The 18,393-nt window shown below is 43.1% G+C and overlaps 1 protein-coding gene and 1 long non-coding RNA gene across 16 annotated transcripts in view; one reads left to right on the plus strand and one right to left on the minus strand.

Moving 5' to 3' along the window:
* LOC132769969 (uncharacterized) overlaps window positions 1–9,736 on the minus strand; it is a 57,274-nt gene extending 47,538 nt beyond the window's left edge. The window contains exon 1 of the long non-coding RNA XR_009630957.2: window positions 9,279–9,736. This is a non-coding gene — a long non-coding RNA (uncharacterized lncRNA). The remainder of the gene's footprint in view (window positions 1–9,278) is intronic.
* Window positions 9,716–18,393, plus strand: part of MICAL2 (microtubule associated monooxygenase, calponin and LIM domain containing 2) — a 171,903-nt gene continuing 163,225 nt past the window's right edge. For 11 of the 15 annotated variants that reach the window (XM_067462654.1, XM_060766856.2, XM_067462655.1 and 8 more), the window contains exon 1: window positions 9,716–9,928. The gene's annotated coding sequence lies outside the window, so the exon portion shown is untranslated. The remainder of the gene's footprint in view (window positions 9,929–18,393) is intronic. The other 4 variants (XR_010908931.1, XM_067462664.1, XM_067462665.1 and 1 more) reach the window with 2 other exon arrangements.

The raw sequence follows: 18,393 nt of genomic DNA on the forward strand, positions 1-18,393 counted from the left end.
CCTCCTCTCAGCATGTGGATATGGTGACCTGCCACACCCCCAGTCTGAGAGAAGGGCCAAGGCAGAGACATGCAGCTGGCAAAAGCTTTCCGGAGCCGTGTGTCTCCTTCTCCTTTCAGCCTGGGGCTGCGGCAGGCTGCAGCATCCCCAGGCTGAGAGGAGAGCCTCAGGAAAGATATGCGGCAGGTGATAGTCCTCCTTCTCCTTTCAACCTGGGGGTGCAGTGGACTGCAGTGTCCCCAGGCTGAAAGGAGGTCCCTCCCTCTATGCCTACCACCCCCCGGCTTTAGCCCTTGCCAACCACCCCCACCACCCCATGCCAACCTTCCCCACACTAACCACTCCTCCGGCCTAGATAACACATGAGAACCTAGTATATAAGGAACTAAAGTGTGGCACTTTATTGGTGGCAGCAATGTCAGTGTTGAGGCCTTGGACTGCTGGCAATTTTGGATTTGTGATCTTTTGACTTACTTAGACTCTGGCATTGTGGATTTTGAACTGACCTGGATCCTAGATCCTTTTGGATTTGGACTTTTAGAATGGACTCTCAGCTTTCCTGGTGTGTCTTCCTGCTGTTGTGGTCTCTCAGATGAACTCTTTGGTTTGAACTCATACTGTTTGTTAACTCTCTGCTTGTAAATGGGGTCAAGGCTTGTGACACAATGACAGGGGATTATTGGAAAGGCAAACTAACTATATCTGGAGGCTTCTTCATTCCCATCTCTCTTCTGGGGCCACAGAACTGACTTGGGTTTGGTTACTTTTGGAAGGATATCACGAAAGTCTTATTTTACACTTTATAATGTTTAAGTTTACTTACAAATATGCAGGCAGATGTGTAAATGCAATTGCAGCCTGAACTTTCCAACAGTTACCCAAAATTTACAATTCCCACATGAGTTTTAACCAGAACCTGAAGATATTACAGAGCCCAAACTTCAGTCTCTGCTTCAAAATTGTCTCCTTTGTTTCTTCCACAAACCCCTACATTATAACATTCTTGAATAAAGGAAGATATGTTCTTTTATCAAAGCAACTCTCACCTTCCAGACCTGTTTCCTAATTAGTACATGTGGGCCAGAAGTCCATAGTAGAATGATTTCTTTTGTAAAGCCAATATTAGACAGCTTGCCAGGACCAGAAAAACAATTCACAATAGCTCTTCTGGTGCTGCTAGCCTGTTCCTATCCACATCCACTCCCATCCTCACAAGACTGTCTTCGTGTGTGGCAAGTGCATGATGCAGAGAAGGCACCTCTAGAGACTTGTTAAAGGGCATTATTGTTTCCAGACTGGAAAATATTACAGTTTAATAATCCAAGTTATTAGTTTTTTGGAGATGGAACAAAAGTCTAGACAAGAAAACAAAAAACTTCCATGAATCAGGGTCCAGACTTTTTATTTTTGTATAAATCCTTTCTTCCTCCCATATATCTCTGGGGGTGGAGAATCACAACCTTTTAATATTTTCTCTCTTAAGTTTTTCAGTTCTGAGCTATAAACTGCAGTTGGAAAACACAGCTGAAGCTGAAGATGGAAGCCAAAACCAGAGAGAAAGGTGGGATATACAATAATTTTAAGAATAAATGAGTTGTTGTTAACTGCTGCCAAGTTGCCTTTGACTTATGGTGACCCTGTGTATGAGAGACCTCTAAGTCGCCCTATCACCATCAGTTGAGGTCTTGCAAATTCAGGGATGTATCTTTTTTTATTGAGTCTATCTTTCTGGAATGCGGATTTCCTCTTTTCTTAATGCTTTTTACCTTATGACACATTATTGCCTTTTCTGGTGTGTCATGCCTTCCCATGCTATGGCCATTACAGGCTCAGTTTAGTCATCTTAGCTACTAGGAAGAGCTCAGATTTGATTTTCTCTATTACCCATTTATCTGTCTTTTTAGCAGTCCACTATGGAGCTCCCGGTGGTGCAAAGGGTTAAACTACTGAGCTGTTGAACTTGCTGACTAAAAGGTTGCCATTTCGAATCCGGGGAGTGGGGTGAGCTCCTGCTGTTAGCCCCAGCTTCTGCCAACCTAGCAGTTCAAAAACATGCAAATGTGAGTAGATTAATAGACCAGCGGGAAGGTAACAGTGCTCCATGCAGAGATTGCTGACCATATGACTTTGGAGGCATCTATGGACAATGCCAACCCTTGGGCTTAGAAACGGAGATGAGCACCACCCCCAGAGTAGGACTCAACTAGACTTAATGTCAAGGGGAAACCTTTACCTAAGCAGACCACATCTCATATTGATCAATTTTCTTCCTATCAGCTTACTTCACTGTTCAGCTTTCACAACCATACATAGAAATTAGAACTACAATAGCATGGACGATTCTAGCTTTCAATTATTTATCATGACCCTTCCAGGTGTTGTTTAATTCCTTTATAATTTGGTGTCTAGTCTTCTTTGGATTTCTTGACTGCAGTCTCCATTCCTATTGAGGCATTCCAAAGGAGAGAATCATGCAAGACAACAGCTTTGGAAGACCATACCAAGTGGAATTCACCTGGAATAGAAACTCCTCCTATAACCCTCCCTGTCTAGGAAGATGCAATGGTGGGATGGAGGACAGGGGGAGAAAGGTCAGTGCCTAAGGCTTATGTTTCAGCAGCTCCTGATAAAATTGCAGATGTGTTATTTTGCTCACAATGCCTTTGTTTATCCATTTCCAGTTCTTCTTTTGATTTCCATATTACAGTGCTTTATTTAAGCTGTTTTACTTACTCTCTGAACTGCTGGTGACTTATTTATTTATTTATTTGCCACATTTATATACCGCCTTTCTCAGTCTGAAGGCAACTCAGGACGGTTCATAATCAGCAACAATTTGATGCCTCCACAACTATAAAATACAAGTTAAAACAGATTATAAATACAATTAAAACATTAATATATAATATAAAACCATACCAAGCCATAAAAACATAATCTTCAACATCTCCTTACTAAAGTCATAATCCAAGTGCATCATCAATTTTTTTCCCTAATCCAATCACGTGTTCACTAGAGTTGTTGTGTGTTTTCCTATGAGGCTGCGATTATGTGACTTGCCCAAGTTTACTCAGTGAATTTCCATGTCTGAGTGAGGTCTCCAGAGTCATAGTCAAAGCATAGTTACAGCACACTGGTTTTGACTTCGGCTTGTTGTAGGTTTTTCGGGCTATATGGCCATGTTCTAGAAGCATTCTCTCTTAACCTTTCGCCTGCATCTATGGCAGGCATCCTCAGAGGTTGTGACCTCACAACCTTTGAGGATGCCTACAATAGATGCAGGTGAAATGTCAGGAGACCATATAGCCCGAAAGACCTACAACAACCCAGTGATTTCGGCCATGAAAGCCTTCAACAATACATGGTTTTGACTTTATATATATGGTACCTTTTCACTAAGACAGGGTCTCAAAGTGGCTCATTCAAATTAAAATCACTATAAAATCTTGTTAAAACATACAAGAAGGCAATATTAAAGTTTTTGTGTGTGTGTCAGGAGCAACTTGAGAAACTGCAAGTTGCTTTTGGTGTGAGAGAATTGTCTGCAAGGATGTTGCTCAGGGGACGCCTGGATGTTTTAATGTTTTACCATCCCTGTGGGAGGCTTCTCTCGTGTCCCCACATGGGAAGCTGGAGCTGACAGAGGGAGCTCATCCATATGCTCTCCCGATTCGAATCTCTGACCTGTCGGCTTTCAGTTCTCCCAGCACAAGGGTTTAATCCACAGTGCCATCGGGGGCTCCTATATAATATTAAAGTAAAATCACCATTTTATATAAAGGACAATATTTTACTAACAGTATAGTGTAATTTTACTTTAGTAATTTTAATAAGTGCATCATCAAGATTTGTTTTTTTGACATTTATTTTCACTATTTAGAAGCCGTGGAACGTTGAAGCCATGGATACCTAATCTGTGGATATGGAGAACCAACTGTATTAGAATCTGTTTGTTAAATGCAGCTAATCTTGGAAGCATGACCTTGCTACTTGTGTTCACAAATGGTTATTTATGTCTGAAAGTGATATTGAACACAAATGCTTCTGATCTGTTTCTAGGAAGAGATAATATGAAACATTCCATGGATAGCTGGGTAATTTTATCACCTGCTTCTCAACATTGCCTGCAATGGAAGGGAGATATAGATGATCACAAGGAACAACTTTGTTTCAGATTCCCGTTAAAATTACTAGTTGGATACAGTGGAAGTTGTGTCCTGAGATTTCATGCTATTTATTTACAAAAAGCAAAAATTTCAGAAGAAAGAAACAGACTGAAATGTTTCATAATCAGTTGACAGCATGCATAATAAACACTGTATATTTCACTGGAACTCAAGAACACCTCTGATTGTGAATAGTGTTTGTTGTGGCTATTTCCCTCTTGGTATGATTATAATATTTGGATTAATTTGTATCATGAAGCCTTTTTAAAAATGTGCTATTAAAATATTATTTCAAATTTGTGTTGACTACAACTTATTTATTTCAACTCCTCTATCCATATTTCAACTGAATATTCCTGCAGGTCAGCAACCTTAACCTGGATTATCCATGACTGTTGTTTGACAAGCAAGCTGACTTCACTGTAATTCTGGTCTAACTGCAGTTTTAAATGTGCATATATTTAAATTCAGGGTAATGTAAATACCATTCCTATGTCATTTACATAGTCCTTGTATTTTTAAAATTGCAACTTATGTTTAATCTTTGTTTTGTGTATTTTAATAAGTATTTTGTGGAAATATGTTTTAATATTTTTATTTTAAAGAATGTTTTAGATTAATGTGTGTTTTAGCAATGTTGTAACCCACCTCCAGCCATGAGGAGAAGTGGGCAAGCAATAAAAATTATTATTATTATTATTATTATTATTATTATTAATATTATTACTACTACTAGAAATGCAACAAGATTAGTACACAGCAAACAAGATCACTCTGCTGGTTGTTGTATTGAATCACACATCGGACACTCCTCAAGTGTCTAGAACTATGTGATGTATTGGTGAATAATGTGTGCAGATCCCAGTAGGGTGGCCTTTTGCAGCTTACAGATGGTAATTTTGTCAGCACCGATTGTGTTTAAGTGCAGGCCAAGGTCTTTAGGCAATGCACCTAGTGTGTCGATCATCATCATCATCATCATATAATATAAGCCCTACTCCAAAAATAAGCTCCCAGTTAAGATTGTCAGCCAGACAGATGCGTTTACCAGTAGTACATCCATTCCAATGCACAATGAATGTACTAAATTATAAAATAATAATATATAATTAAATATAAAATAAATAATATTATTGAGATTAAAACTTCACTATAATTTATATTATAATTTATTTCAAGTATTTATAAATGCCAAAGCAGGCACGTTTGGATGACAGATTAAAGCCTATGTAAACAAATTAAATGAAGACTTATTGACAAATGAACAATTGGAGTACAGACACAACACACAAATAATGTGCACACTTGATACATGAATAAACACGACATCCCCTGAAAACAAGCCCTTATGTATCTTTTGGAGCAAAAATTGATCAAAACCCAGTCTTATTTTCAGGGAAATGTGTAGTAACCTGCCCAGTCAATCCCTTCTTTCTATTCACCCTAGGCGGCCTCCTTCTTAATAATTCTATCATGGCTTGCAGCAAACTGGTACAAGCCTGGTGGTGCCTCACATTTGAAGGCTGATAACGGATTCTAATTTAAGGCTCTTATCTTGCAACATCTTTTTTCAGGAGCAAACCCACTTGATTTAGTAGGTCATCAGAGAAAAACTCCATAAGGTTGAGTTTCAGGGTTTAGTCTACCCACCTCTCCTTTACACAAGAAGGCCAGTTCCAAGGAGACACTCCTCCACATGATATTTTTATGAGATCATACAAGGGATCATTTCTACCAGTGGCATTATCTTTCTATGGTGGAAAGAATGTGTGTTCCTCTGAAGAAGAGGGTATGTCTATGGCAGCAGTGCTGCTGGTAGGGTCTCCTTTGTTAGATAGGCTTTTACTGAGGAGACAGAATAAATATGCCAAACAGATGCCAGGCATTAGTAGTAGTATGGGGCAACACTAGCAAAGGATCTCTCAGAAACAATGGCAATGCCGAATGAAGTTTATAATTGTGTGAAGCCCCAACTACACTGACCATTCAATGCAGTACGAAGCTAGCTTCAAATTATGAAACTAAGAAAACCCTTAATGCACATCAGCGGTTTGTGGCTGCGTAATCGACATCCTGGCCCCAAACTGGTTCAAGAATTTCCTATGTTATAATCTGTACAGCAGAACTACTTACTGTAAGTGGTTGGTGTAGATGGAACCTGGCACGAATGCAGCTTTCCAGATTTTATTGAACTGTAATTTCCAGAATTTCTCACCCCTGCAGCTGCTGGAAAGGCCACATGGTTCCCACCCAGCTTTGGTTCTGGCTACCTTAGAGCTTGTCTACACTGTAGGAAAAGGAATTTTTTCCAGTTTTAAGAACCTTGCTTTTTTACGCTATAGTTTTACAGACAATCCAGAATTCTTTGGCATGTTGGCAGCCCTCCAGCTTTGTTGGAGCTGGGCAGTGGAGTTAGTGACAGGCACAACTGGTTGGTAGAAGGTGATCATTCCTGACTTTCCAGAGTTGAATTTAAATTTCTTTTTTTAAAAAGGTACATGTGTGCAGAACACTTACATATCAGTATATTGGTATTATTAACACACCTCTGCTTAATAGGAAATACACATATTTGAATGCATGATGGAGAGGGAAAGTTTACAGCAGTGGTTCCCAACCTGTGGTCCATGGACCACCAGTGGTCCCCAAGTGACGGTGCGGCGTCACCGTTACTACACAATTGCAACAAGAGCGACTGGTCTTGCAAAACCCTCTTATAGTGCTGAGGCAGGCCTGTAGCCAGGATTTTGATTTGGGGGGGGGGGGGCTGAGGATCTACCCTAGCAAATCTTTTGTATTGTTATCCCAATAACCCCATGTAGAGCATGTTGCAGTAGTCTATTCGGGATGTAACCAGACCATAGACTACCATGGCCAAGTCTTACTTCCCAAGGTATGGGTGCAACTGACGAACAAGTTTTAATTGTGTGAATGCTCCCCTGGCCACCACCAAAACCTGGGGTTCCAGGCTCAGTGATGAGTCCAAGATCACTACCAAGCTGCGAACCTGTGTCTTCAGAGGGAGTGTAACCCCTTCCAACACAGGCTGTAACCCTATAACCTGTGTGGCCTTGTGAATGACCAGGAGTACCTCTGTCTTGTCGGATTCAGTTTCAATTTATTCGCCCTCATCCAGACCATCACAGCTGCCAAGCACCAGTTCAGGATCTGAACAGCCTCCTTAGAAGCAGGCGGAAAGGAGTAATAGAGTTAAACTTCATCTGCATACAGATGACATGAAACTCCAAAACTCTGGATGATCTCCCCCAGCGGCTTCATGTAGATGAACATTAAAACGTATTTCCACAAAATACATATTAAAATACACAAAACATAGATTAAACATAAGATGCAAGTTTAAAATTTGTCATTCAAACTATCTGGCGAGGCCTATGTCTTAAATTGCGACAGCTCATCTAGCTGTCGGAGCTCTTCCAGCAGGTTGTTCCACAGTCGTGGGTGTGGGGTGGCCGATGAAAAGCTCCGTTTGCCTGTCAGGTTGGAGCTGGTTGGAGTCGCTGCCCCCCAGAGGACCTCAGTGTTCAGGGTGGATTGGACAGGAGAAGGAAATCCTATAGGTAACCTGGACCCAAACCATGTAGGACTTTAAATCATATATTTTTTAATATATATAAATGAAAGCTTTTAATGAAATGTTGTGTCCCCTTTCATTATATTATAAGAATTTGTGCATGTGTCCCTATCTCTTATAGGGGGTTGGTTTAACCTTTGGTTTGCTAGTAAAACTGAATTTTAAAATTCCAGCCTGATTTAATCACAAATTTTAAATGTGCGTCTTGTGTTTAATCTTTGATTTGTATATTTTAGTATGTATTTTTGTAGAAATATGTTTCAATAGGTGTATTTTGTAGAATGTTTTTAGACTATTGTGTGTGTTTTACCGATGTCATAAATTATTATTTGAAACACAACAAGATTAGTACACAGTAAACAAGATCACTCTGCTGGTTGTTGTATTAGATCACAGGTCGGACACTTCCCAAGTGTTGAGGAATATGTGATGTATCGGCAAATAATACGTGCAGATCCCAGTAGGGTGGCTTTTTGCAGCTGGCAGATGGTAATTTTGTCGGCATCGATTATGTTTAAGTGCAGGCCAACGTCTTTAGGCACTGCACTCAGTGCGCCAATCACATTATTATTAGGTTCTTGTGGGTTTTTTCGAGCTATAGAGCCATGTTCTAGAGGCATTTCTCCTGACGTTTCGCCTGCATCTATGGCAAGCATCCTCAGAGGTTGTGAGGTCTGTTGGAAGTAGGAAAAATGGGTTTATATATCTGTGTAATGGCTGGGGTGGGGCAAGGAGCTCTTCCCTGCTGCAGTTAGGTGTGAATGTTTAGCTGATCACCTTCATTAGCATTTGAAGGCCTGCCTGAGTCTGGGAAAATCTGTTGCTGGGAGGTGTTAATCTGTGCCTGGTTTTTTCCTCTCTGTTGTTTAGCTGTTATAATTTTAGAGTTTTTTAATACTGGTAGCCAGATTTTGTTCATTTTCATGGTCTCTTCCTTTCTGTTGAAATTGTCCACATGCTTGTGGATTTCAATGGCTTCTCTGTGTAGTCTGACATGGTGGTTGTTGGTGTTATTATTATTATTATTATTATTGATGCATGCCTAAAAAATGTGTCACCAACATGAAATGTTTGTAAAGTTTGTGTTAGGGTGCATTTACACTGTAGAATGGATGTGGTTTGATGCCACTTTGACCACCATGCCATGGGATTTGTAGTTTGGTGAGGCACCAGCCCCCTTTGGCAGAGAAAGGTTGGAAAACTGCAACTCCTATAATGCCACAGTAGTGAGTTGTGGCAGTTATAATGATACCGAACTGCAGTCATTCTACAGTGTAGATTAGGCATGGGCAAGCTTTGGCCCTCCGGGTGTTTTGGACTTCAACTCCCACCATTCCTCACAGCCTCAGGACCTTTCCTTTCCCCCCTCAGCCGCTTAAGCGGGTCCTGAGGCTGTGAGGAATGGTGGGAGTTGAAGTCCAAAACACCCAGAGGACCAAAGCTTGCCCATGCCTGGTGTTGATCCATCCTCAGAAGAGGAGGGCCTCAACCAAAAGCAAATACTCCTCAGAGCAACCCACCATGTTTGGAGGCGGGGAGGGCCATTCCTCGTGGCTTGCTTGCTGCGTCAAAGGAACCACGCAGGTCTTAATCCGCCTTCGCAGCCATTCCTTCCCTCAGCAGCTGAGATCTCTTAACGTGGTCTTAATCCACGTCACGCAGCGTCAGGGGCGGCCCTGCTGGCGGCGAAACAGCACCCCGGGGTCCATGCTGCGGGGAGAGCTGTAGTTTGTTGAGGCACCAGCACTCTTTCGGCAGAAGAGGTTGGAGATCTTGTGAAAGCACAAGTGGGGCCAAGCTGCATGCGTTTCACAGCGCTGGAGATGCACCCTGTCTCTCTCCCTCTCGTTCCTTCTCTTTCCCACGTGCGTTCGGGCAATGACAGGAGGAGTCCCTGCCCCCTCCTCGGAGACCGCCTCCGGATTGGCTGAGCGCTCTCTCCCGGAGCCCCGCCCAGCGGCGCTTCTCTGCTGGTCGGGGAGAGGGAGCCGGCAGATCCTCCTCCCGCCCGCCCGCCCGCCCGCCCGCCGCCCTCTCTCCGCTCCCTTCTCGGCCTCCGGGCTCCAGCCAAGGGGCGCCTGGGGTTGCGATGACCCCGGGGAAGGGCAGCGGAGAGCCACAGCCAGAGCCCCGCCCGCAGCGCTTCCCTGGGACGGAACATGCGGAGCCGGTAAGTCGCTTCTTCAGGGCGCTTCTTGGAGACCTGTGGGCTACACGCTGGCGAATTAACGCAGTGGGAAACCACTTTAACTTCCATTCTGGGGGATCCTGCGAGGTGTAGTTTGGTGAGGCCCCAGCAGAGAAGGCGAGAGAGAGAAAATACACACCTCTTGGTTGCCTCCTTTTCCGCGGCATGCCTTTTCGGAAGGACGGAATGTACGCTGCTCCTCGAAATAGAGAGAGAGAGAGAGAGAGAGAGAGAGAGAGAGAGAGAAGGCAGGCGCCCCCAGACGCATCCTGACCGAGGCGGGAAGCGACGTGGTTTGTGGCGGAGGCGTGGGGTTCCCTGCCTCCGAGGCCGAAGGAGGAAGAAGGACTTCGCTCTCTCTGGAGGCAGGTGGACGTGGGGAGAGGCGCCGCCTCCGTCACCTGGAGCGCCTGAGACTTGACGAGGCAGGATACACCTCTAGTTCAGGCCTGGGCAAACTTCGGCCACCCCTCCAGATGTTTTGGGTTTCAGCTTCCAGCAGTTGGGACTTACAGTTTCTCAAGTTGCTCCCACCATTTCTAATAACTGGTAAACTGGGTTGTTGTGAGTTTTTCGGGCTGTCTGGCCTTGTTACAGGAGCATTCTCTCCTGACGTTTCGCCCACATCTATGGCAGGCATCCTCAGAAGTTGTGAGGTCTGTTGGAAACTAAGTAAGTGGGCTTTATATATCCGTGGAGCCCCCACGGGTTAAATCCTTGTGCCAGCTGGACTGAAGACCGACAGGTTGCAGGTTCGAATCCAGGGAGAGTGTGAATGAGCTCCCTCTGTCAGCTCCAGTTCCCCATGCAGGAACATGAGAGAAGCCTTCCACTAGAATGACAAAACATCCTGGCATTCCCTGGGCAATGTCCTTGCAGACAGCCAATTCTCTAACACCAGAAGCGACTTGCAGTTTCTCAAGTCGCTCCTGACACAAACACACACATATATCCGTGGAATGTCCAGGGTGGGGGAATGAACTTATTAGCATTGAATGGCCTTTCAACTTCAAAGCCTGACTGGTTGTTGCTTGGGGGAATCCTTTGTTGGGAGGATTACGTGTGAAATGCTATTAAATGCTAATCAAGATGGCCAATTGCAACATTCACACTTGCCTCCAACAGACCAGAATTCTTTCTCCCACCCTGGACATCCCACAGATATATAAACCTCACTTGCCTAGTTTCCAACAGTCCCTCAACCTCTGAGGAACTCTGTTATAGATGTGGGTGAAACATCAGGAGAGAATGCTTCCGGAACATGGCCATACAGCCTGGAAAACTCACAGCAACCCTGCTATGAACGCCTTTGACAAATCCAGTAAACTGGCTGGGATTTCTGAGAGCTGGAGTCCAAAACACCTGGAGGGACGAAGTTTGCCCAGGCCTGCTCTAGGTAAAGGGAGTAGGAAACATTGTGTCAGAATGCTTTGAGCATTGGAGTAGGACTCTGGAGACCTCAGAGTGCATCCACATGGTAGAATTAAGGTAGTTTGATCCCACTGTGACTCAATGCGATGATGATGATGATGATGATGATGATGATGATAATAATAATAAGAGCTGTAGTTTTACAAGGCCTTTAGCTTTCTCTACCCAGAGTGTGGGTGCCTCAGCAGACTACAGATCCCATGGCAATTAACATGTTGTCCCGTTGCATTAATTCCACAGTGTGGATGCATTTCCAAGTTTGCACTCCTCAGCTGAGTTGTTTAAAGCAAGTTAGGGGTTTTGCCCTCGTTTTTGCAAGCGTCTTCATGAGTTGTGTGGTTCTCCCGGTTAAGTGGGTTTAACATTTGCTGCCTGACATCATTGTTATTCATTATTCATAGGAGTTCAGTTCAGTACACATGATTTAATACTTATTCTTAAGCCTTGGTAGAGTCTGCTTCGTTCACAGTGTCATTCTCCATTGCTAGTGTGTATTATGAATACGCACCTTTGCCTGCTATGCTTGAATAGCAACGCAAGCCCTTCCGTCTATGGTCTGTAGCCATTCTGGTGTGTTTGGTGACTGTGGTCAGGCCTGAACTCACCAATCCTTATGTGTGAAGGTTTGCTGCAATGTGAGTGACTCACTTTTTTACTGTCCTGGAAATGACACAGTGCTTCACTTAGAAGACTACTTCCTGGAAGCATGTCTTTTTTTCTGATTGAAAGGCCAGCCCTTTTCATAGTGGGGCAGGAATAGTAAAGGTGGCGTGGCCGATAAGGAATGCAGATACAAGCTGCCTGGGTGTGGAAGGAAGTTGGAGGTTGTTTACCTGTGTTTGGCAGCACACTGTTGCTTGTTATTGGTGGCAGAGGACAGCTTTAAGTGTATACAAAGCCACAGAAGGAGCACATCCCTCTAATAAAGAGGCAAAGCAAAACAAGGTCATGGGGAGCACTGGAAGGCTAAGTATGGGCCACATACCACGCTTTCTGTATATATATATATGTACTTTATCACACTAGAGACTGAATCCACTTTAAATCTGGTTTCTGCCTCCAGCAGAATTCTGGGGTTTGTAGTTTCAGGAGACTGTAAAAGGCTCCTCCCTAAACTACAAACCCCAGAATTCTGTAGGAGGCAAAAACCGGATTTAAAGTGGATTAATTCTCTAGTGTGATGATAGAGGCCAGAATTCAGACAACCTTGTAGATTGAAAGCCATGGCATGCAGGCATGTAGCGGGGGGGGGGGGGGGGGGGAGGGGCTTCAGCCCCCCCCCCCCCCAAATTCTCATGGTGGTTCACGAAAAGGCCTTACTGATGCATTATTTAAACTGTTATGTTTATTCATATCATACTCAATATATCCCATATGCATGGGAGTACTGGGGTAACAATACAAAAGGTTTGCTAGGCTAGATCCTCTTTCACTCAGACTCAGCCCCCCCTCCCCCCGAAACCCTCCCTGAAAAAAAATCAGCCCCCCCCCCCCCCCAAACCAAATCCTGGCTACGGGCCTGATGGGATGTGAATTTTAGGAACTTGAACTTCCAAACAAACATGGAGAAGACTTCTTGTTCATACATTCTTAGTTAGACTTCCTAAGGGCATGCTGTATTAGCACATGTGTACTATGCACAGTGTGAAATGGTTGTGTCTATTTAAGGAGGTGTGGGCCTGTGCAGTTTCAAGAGAGGGCTAAATAGATTTGTGTCTGTCCTCGCTGCATTATACAATGTAAATCTGGCAGTGCAAAAAAGAACCCTTCCTAGCTAAAGGCACAAGGGACCCCTCCACACAGCCATATAATCCAAAATATCAAGGCAGAAAATCCCACATTATCTGCTTTGAACTGGAATATATGGCAGTGTAGACTCAGGGCCCCTCCACACAGGCATATAATTCAGAATATCAAGGCAGAAAATCCCACGATATTTGCTTTGAACTGGGTTATCTGAGTTATTTGCTTTAACGGTTTTTATATATGTTTTATATTGTAATGCTGATTGTTTTTAATGGCACTTTTATGAATGCCTGCCATCAAACTGTGCCAATCTGCAACCCGCCTTGAGTCGCCGTATGGCTAAGAAAGGCGGGCTTTAAATATCGTAAATAATTAAAATATATAATATAATAATAATATGGGGTTCTATTCAGCTGTGTGGAAGCACCAAGTTCTCCCATGCTGCATTACCCTGCTTTTAGGTAGTCACATTTCTCATTGCAGGGACATACTCGTCAGAATACTAATCAATCTGCGTTCATTTGTAATTTTAAAATCCCATCAAGTTAGCATTTGAAAGCATATGATTTCAAAAAGAATGAATGTGTGTATGTATGTGTGTGACTGTATACACACACTTCATACACCTCACGCATCAATCACTAGTATGCATTTATATACACATTGCAAACGGCACAAGTGCAAAATCTGGCAGGCAGCTAAACTCCAGTCCTCAGTTTATTCTGAAAGATTCTGCTGAGGTCACTTTATTCATATAGGGGTTCTTAATAAATCAAACTTCTTAACAACTCTTACTTCGAACCCTATTTCTCTCCTATGGTTTCAGAGATCTCCTTAGAATCATAGAGTTGGAAGAGACCTTGTGGGTCATGCAGTCTCAAGCCCCTGCTAAGAAGCAGGAAAATTGCATTCAAAGCACCCCCGATAGATGGCCATCCAGCCTCTGTTTGAAAGCCTCCAAAGAAGGGGCCTCTACCACGCTCCGGGGCAGAGATCTCCTTTACATATATACATTTTTAGTTTAGCTGTAGTAGTGAGTAATGAAAGGATCACTAGAAATCATGCTCAAACCTGTGAGCCTTTTGCTGTATACAGGATTTCCTGTAATGCTCTTTGTTTCGTTCCAGTGGTGCATCCATTTTAAAATCTCAAAAAATCTGCCTCACCATATACCCTGAAGAACATATATAGGTTATGATCCTGAAGAAAATGTGCAGCAGGTGGTATTTCCTTTATGCTTGCCAGTTACTTAAATAAGATCTGCTGACAGCCCTTTAAAACTCCTGAATAAGGATAACAGCAGCTGCTGGAGTAGGTGACTCTTTTTACCCACCTTCGCAGGTCTGTGGAAAAAGTCTTAGTCAGTTCTAAAAAAAGGGCCTTGTTATGAGCAATTGCATGATGATACTAGAGTATTGTTTCTTTCCCAAAGCATTACAAAAGATTTTATTATATTTCTCACTACTCCTCACCTTGAATTGTAGAGTGGTATAGTAGGTTAGATATACTGACTTGCTCAATGCCAGGCATTTTGTAAGCAACAAATATGTGATCTTATCACCCTTGATGGTGGGGAAATCCTGCAAGGATGGATTTTTACCAGCTCTTTAACATCTCAGAGTTTATTATCAACTTTGGCTTTGTTGTGACAACTTGTATTTATTGGTTTTACTACTACTATTGTGTATATTTAAAGTAAAAGTGAAGTTTTTAAAGAAATTCAAAGGTAAGGTGACAGAGCAAAGTTTGAAATTAGACTGACAAACCCAAGACGCTTCCCCACTACAGGCAGCCCCCAAGTTGCAAATTATTCATAGTTAAGAAGTGTGTGTGTGTGTGGGGGGGGGGGGGGGGAGTCAACAGGAAGTGAGAGAAATCTACCTCTAGGAAGGAAAATTCACTCCTGATACCATTATCATGAAGAAAAGGTGTCTCCACTGAAGCTTTAACACTAATCCTTGTTTCCACAAAAGCCAATTTTTCAAAATTCAGTTATCACAGAGACCAAAAGTATGGTGAAATCTTCTGAACTGGGGCACAGACAGCAAAGGAAATATCCTATGCTATCCAGCTTTTATATATATACAAGCTTGGGTACCCAGCGATCCCCAGCGATTTGAAAAAGTCTTTTTTACTTACACAATCATAAGATTGTGGGTGCACTACAACTCACATCATGCCAGGTTAACCCCCTGAAACTCCATCAGTAGTTAAAGTTTATCATGTTGGACAAGTTTGCTCTCTAGATGCATCATTGGTGGGGTCCAGCTGTAGAGTAAACTACAACTCCCACCATGGTGGGTCAGTTATTCCCCCTCCCCCATTCCCTCCAGTATGTTCAGTTGGCTAAGGGGGCTCTGTGTGCCAAGTTTGGTCCTGGTCTATTGTCGGTGGTGGTCACAGTGTCTCCGGATGTAGGTGAACTACAACTCCCAGAAATGAAGTTCTCCCCCCCCCCAAAAAAACCCCTCCAGTAGGTTCAATTGGTCATGCAAGTTCTTTGTGCCATGTTTGGTCTATTGTCGGTGGTAGTCACGATATTTCTGGATGTAGGTGAACTACAACTCCCAGAAATTAATGTCCGTTCCCCCCAAACCCCTCCAGTGGGTTCAATTATTCATACTGGTTCAGTCTTCCAAGTTTGGTCCTGGTCTATTGTTGGCGGTAGTCACAGTGTCTCCGGATGTTGGTGAACTATAACTCCTAGAAACGAAGGTTAGTTCCCTCAAACTCTTCTAGTATGTTCAGTTGGTCATGGTGGTTCTGTGTGCCAAGTTTGATTCAGGTCCATAGTCACTGAGATTCACAGATTCTCTGGTTGTAGGTGAACGACAACTCCCCAGAATCAAGGTAAATCTTCCCCCAAGTGCTCCAGCATTCAGATTTGGGCATATTGGATATGTGTGCCAAGTTTGGTCCAGGTCCATTGTTGATGAGGTTCAGAGTACTCTTTGATTGCAGGTGAACTATAAATCCCAGTACCTACAATGGCTAATAATCAAGGCTTTTTTTTTTGTCATGTCAGGAGCGACTTGAGAAACTGCAAGTCGCTTCTGGTGTGAGAGAATTGCCCGTCTGCAAGGATGTTGCCCAGGGGATGCCTGGATGATTTGATGTTTTTATCATCCTTGTGGGAGGCTTCTCTCATGTCCCCGCATGAGGAGCTGGAGCTGATAGAGGGAGCTTATCCGCCTCTCCCCGGATTCGAACCTGCGACCTGTTGGTCTTCAGTCGGCACAGGGGTTTAACCCACTGCGCCACCAGGGGCTCCACATACATCAAGGTGAATTCCCCCCAAACCTCTCCAGTATTTTTCTTTGGTCACGGGGGTTCTGTGTGCCAAATGTGTTCCAGGTCCTTTGCCAGTGGGGGTCATAATGCTGTGTCTCGATGCAGGGTGAACTACAACTTCCATCATGTGGAGTTAGTCCCCCAAACCACTCCAGTATGTTTAATTGCTGCTCAGTTCTGCTTTTTGTTATGCAGACAAATTTGAAAAGAGTAGGAAAAGGTTAAGGGAGAGGCAGTGCGTGGGCTCATGCAAATTCCACACAAATAGAGAGAGAAAGAAACACTGGGATATGGAGCTCACTATATCCTGCAATGTCACTAGAGGGAGGACTGCTGTAGTGAGGAGACATCAGTGGGGAACTCCTGCTATAGCTGTTTGTGGATGCAGGAATCTGTCTGTGGAAGTGGACATGCTGCCACATACACATATACATTTTCACTTTTATTGTGTGTGTTTGTGTGCGTGTGTGCACGTATATAAATGGAGTTACACTGAAAAATGTACCTGTTGTAACTTACAAACAAGTTCAACTTAAGAACAAACCTACAGAACCTGTCTTGTTCATAATTTGGAGACTACCTGTACACGGTTACAGTGTTAGGATTTAACATCCATGGTTCAGTTCTATGGAATGCTGGGATTTGTTGTCAAGGGAAAGTTGAATTTTCTGCCAAGAATCTCTAATGCCTCATCAAACTATGAAACCCAGAATTCCTTAGATTTCTGCCATGGCAGTTAAAGTGGAAAGATCACTTTCTAAGTATGCATTAAGAAAGGAAAACCAGAAGTCATAACAGAAGTAAGTCCCAGTTGCAGTTTCTGATTAAGCTACAACCAAACTCTGGTAGCATGTTGGCCTTCTTCCCAGATTCAGTTGTTAAGCAGTGTACCCAGCGACAGTAAAATAAACCTTAGAATTTCAATGTAAGTAGGCTGACCATAAGAATTTCTCATTTTCTTAAATACTGAAAAAATTAGAGCCATTTTGCACAGTCAAAAGGTCTGCATTGCTCAAATTAAGCATGTAAAAAAAGGCCTTTTTGTTGTTGCCTGCTCTTCCAGATAGTTTGTTTCCCCACTGTATCTGTCTAGACAAAGTTAGCTGTTTAAGATCTTAATTTAGTTATGAACTGTTTAATGTTGTCTGTCCTTAAGGGATTTTTTGGGTTGTATGGCCATGTTCCAGCAGCATTCTCTCCTGACGTTTCACCTGCCTCTGTGGCTGGCATCTTCAGAGGATCTGTTGGCAATGAAGCAAGTTGAGTGTGTGTGTGTATAATTGTTGCCCATACTGTGAACCGCCCTGAGGGTTGAGAAGGGCAGTATACAAATACCACCACCACTAATAATAATAATAATAATAATAATTATTATTATTATTATTTCTTGGAGTTGAAGGCCAAAACATCTGGGGATCTGCAGGTTGAGAACCACTGATCTAGATGGATCTTTCTCTTTACTCTCATGGTTTGTTCTTGGTCTTGCAGCTTTCCCAATGTCTGTCATAGAATACCCATTGGTCCGTTGAGCCCAGTTTAGGTGATTCTGTTCACCTTGGAGGAGGTTTGTGTGTATGTGTATTTGTGGAATGACTTGAGCAACTGCAATTATTTCAAGTCGCTTCTGATGTGAGTGAATTGGCCATTTGTAAGGACATTGCCCAGGGGATTCCCAGATGATTTACCATCCTGTTGGAGACTTCTCTTATGTCCATGCATGAGAAGCTGGAGGTGACAGATGGGAGCTCACCCTGCTCCCTAGATTCAAATTGCCAACTTCTCTGTCAGCAGTCCTGTTGGCACAAGGGTTTAACCCTGTGGGTCCACAGATGTTTTGACCTTCAACTCCCAGAAATCCTAACAGCTGGTAAACTATTTTTTAAATATATATTTAAAGGTCTTAATGTATGTATTTTATAATTCTGCTTTAAATGTTGTTTTTAGCGGCATATTGTTGAAGGCATTGAATGGCTGTCTGG

The sequence above is a fragment of the Anolis sagrei genome, chromosome 1 (assembly GCF_037176765.1).
Source record: "Anolis sagrei isolate rAnoSag1 chromosome 1, rAnoSag1.mat, whole genome shotgun sequence".
Classification (NCBI taxonomy): Eukaryota; Metazoa; Chordata; class Lepidosauria; order Squamata; family Dactyloidae; genus Anolis; species Anolis sagrei.